Source organism: Triticum urartu, chromosome 2A, assembly GCF_056163025.1.
Source record: "Triticum urartu cultivar PI428250 chromosome 2A, HENAU_Tu73, whole genome shotgun sequence".
NCBI classification, from domain to species: Eukaryota; Viridiplantae; Streptophyta; class Magnoliopsida; order Poales; family Poaceae; genus Triticum; species Triticum urartu.
The window spans coordinates 15,717,499-15,721,274 of NC_141874.1; positions in this window are offsets into that span (position 1 = coordinate 15,717,499).

Genomic DNA, 3,776 nt, shown 5'->3' on the forward strand with positions numbered 1-3,776 from the left:
GTATGCGGTAACCCGAAAGTTGTTCGGAGTCCCGGATGAGATCCCGGACGTCACAAGGAGTTCCGGAATGGTCCGGAGGTAAAGAATTATATATAGGAAGTGCTATTTCGGCCATCGGGACAAGTTTCGGGGTCACCGGTATTGTACCGGGACCACCGGAAGGGTCCCGGGGGTCCACCGGGTGGGGCCACCTGCCCCGGGGGGCCACATGGGCTGTAGGGGGTGCGCCTTGGCCTATATGGGCCAAGGGCACCAGCCCCAAGAGGCCCATGCACCAAGAGAAGAGAAAAAGGGGAGAGTCCTGAAGGGGGAAGGCACCTCCGAGGTGCCTTGGGGAGGATGGACTCCTCCCCCCCTTGGCCGCACCCTTCCTTGGAGGGAGGGGCAAGGGCTGGGCCTCCCCCCTCTCCCTTGGCCCTATATATAGTGGGGAAAAGGAGGAGCAACCATACCTAAGGCCTGGCGCCTCCCTCTCCCTCCCGTGACACATCTCCCTCCTCCCGCAGCACTTAGCGAAGCCCTGTTGGAATCCCGCTACTTCCACCACGCCGTCGTGCTGCTGGATCTCCATCAACCTCTCCCTCCTCCTTGCTGGATCAAGGCGTGGGAGACGTATCCGTTCCGTACGTGTGTTGAACGCGGAGGTGCTGTCCGTTCGGCGCTAGGATCATCGGTGATTTGGATCACGACGAGTATGACTCCATGAACCCCGTTCTCTTGAATGCTTCCGCGCGCGATCTACAAGGGTATGTAGATCCACTCCTCCCTCGTTGCTAGATGACTCCATAGATAGATCTTGGTGACACGTAGGAAAATTTTGAATTTATGCTACGTTCCCCAACAGTGGCATCATGAGCTAGGTCTATGCATAGTTACTATGCACGAGTAGAACACAAAGTAGTTGTGGGCGTTGATTTTGTTCAATATGCTTACCGTTACTAGTCCAATCTTGATTCGGCGGTATTGTGGGATGAAGCGGCCCGGACCAACCTTACACGTATGCTTACGTGAGACCGGTTCCACCGACAAACATGCACTAGTTGCATAAGGTGGCTAGCGGGTGTCTGTCTCTCCTACTTTAGTCGGATCGGATTCGATGAAAAGGGTCCTTATGAAGGGTAAATAGCAATTGGCATATCACGTTGTGGTTTTGCGTAGGTAAGAAACGTTCTTGCTAGAAACCCATAGCAGCCACGTAAAACATGCAAACAACAATTAGAGGACGTCTAACTTGTTTTTGCAGGGTATGCTATGTGATGTGATATGGCCAAAAGGATGTGATGAATGATATATGTGATGTATGAGATTGATCATGTTCTTGTAATAGATGATCATGGAGCCCCAAGATGGAGATCAAAGGAGCTATATGATATTGGCCATATCATGTCACTATTATTTGATTACATGTGATGTTTATCATGTTTATACATCTTATTTGCTTAGAACGACGGTGTAAATAAGATGATCCCTCACTAAAATTTCAAGAAGTGTTCTCCCCTAACTGTGCACCGTTGCTAAAGTTCGTCGTTTCGAAGCACCACGTGATGATCGGGTGTGATAGATCCTTACGTTCACATACAACGGGTGTAAGACAGTTTTACACATGCAAAACACTTAGGGTTAACTTGACGAGCCTAGCATGTGCATAGACATGGCCTCGGAACACAGAAGACCGAAAGGTCGAGCATGAGTCGTATGGTAGATACGATCAACATGAAGATGTTCACCGACGTTGACTAGTCCGTCTCACGTGATGATCGGACACGGCCTAGTTGACTCGGATCATGTAATCACTTAGATGACTAGAGGGATGTCTATCTGAGTGGGAGTTCATAAGATGAACTTAATTATCCTGAACATAGTCAAAAGATCTTTGCAAATTATGTCGTAGCTCATGCTTCAGTTCTATTGTTTAGATATGTTCCTAGAGAAAAATTAGTTGAAAGTTGATAGTAGCAATTATGCGGACTAGGTCCGTAAACTGAGGATTGTCCTCATTGCTTCTTAGAAGGCTTATGTCCTTAATGCACCGCTCAGTGTGCTGAACCTCGAACGTCGTCTGTGGATGTTGCGAACATCTAACATACACGTTTTGATAACTACATCATAGTTCAGTGCGTAATGCTAAATGGTTTAGAATTGAGGCACCAAAGACGGTTTTTTTGAAACGTCGCAAAAACATATGAGATGTTTTGAGGGCTGAAATTGGGATTTCAGGGTCGTGCCCACGTCAAGAGGTATAAGACCTCCGACGATTTTCTTAGCCTGCGAACTAAGGAGAAAAGCTCAATTGTTGTGCTTGTGCTCAGATTGTCTGAGTACAACAATCGCTTGAATCGAGTGGGAGTTGATCTTCCAGATGAAATAGTGATGGTTCTCCGAAGTCATTACCACCAAGCTGCTAGAGCTTCGTGATGAACTATAATATATCAGAGACATATATGATGATGCTTGAGATATTCGCGATGTTTGACACCGTGAAAGTAGAAATCAAGAAGGAGCATCAATTGTTGATGGTTGGTGAAACCACTAGTTTCAAGAAGGGCAAGGGCAAGAAGGGATACTTCATGAAATGGCAATTCAGCTGCTGCTCTAGTGAAGAAACCCAAGGTTGAACCCAAACCCGAGACTAAGTGCTTCTGTAATAAGGGGAACAGCCACTGGAGCAGAATTACCCTAGATACTTGGTAGATAAGAAGGCTGGCAAAGTCGGTAGAAGTATATTGGATATACATTGTGTTAATGTGTACTGTACTAGTACTCCTAGTAGCACGAGGGTATTAGATACCGGTTCGGTTGCTAAGTGTTAGTAACTCGAAATAAAAGCTACTGAATAAACGGAGACTAGCTAAAGGTGAGATGACGATATGTGTTGGAAGTATTTCCAAGGTTGATCAAATATCGTCCGCTCCCTCTACCATCAAGATTGGTGTTTGCGTTGAGCATAGATATGATTGGATTATGTCTATCGCAATGCGGTTATTCATTTAAGGAGAATAATGGTTACTCTGTTTATTTGAATAATACCTTCAAATGGTCTTACACCTAAAATGAATGGTGTATTGAATCTCGATCGTAGTGATACACATGTTCATGCCAAAAGATAGTAATGATAGTACCACCTACTTGTGGCACTGCCACGTAAGTCATATCGGTATAAAACGCATGAAGAAGCTCCATGTTGATGGATCTTTGGGCTTACTCATTTTTGAAAAGTTTGAGACATGCGAACCATGTCTATTGGTGTATATGCATGAAGAAACTCCATGCAAATGGACCATTTGAACTCACTTGATTTTGAATCACTTGAGACATGCAAATCATACCACATGGGCAAGATGACTGAAAGCCTCGCTTTCAGTAAAATGGAACTAGAAAGCAACTTGTTGGAAGTAATACATTTTGATGTGTGCAGTCCAATGAGTGCTGAGGCGTGTAGTGGATATCGTTATGTTCTTACTTCACAGATGATTTGAGTAGATGTTCAGTATATTTACTTGATAAATCACGAGTCTGAATTATTGAAAGGTTCAAGTAATTTCAGGGTGAAGTTGAAAGATCGCCGTGACAAGAGGATAAAATATCTATGATATGATCATAGAGATGAATATCTGAATTACGAGTTTGGCACATAATTAAGACATTGTGGAAATTGTTTCACAACTAATACAGCCTGGAACACCATAGTGTGATGGTGTGTCCGAACATCATAACTGCACCCTATTGGATATGATGCATACCATGATGTCTCTTATCGAATTACCACGATAGATTAT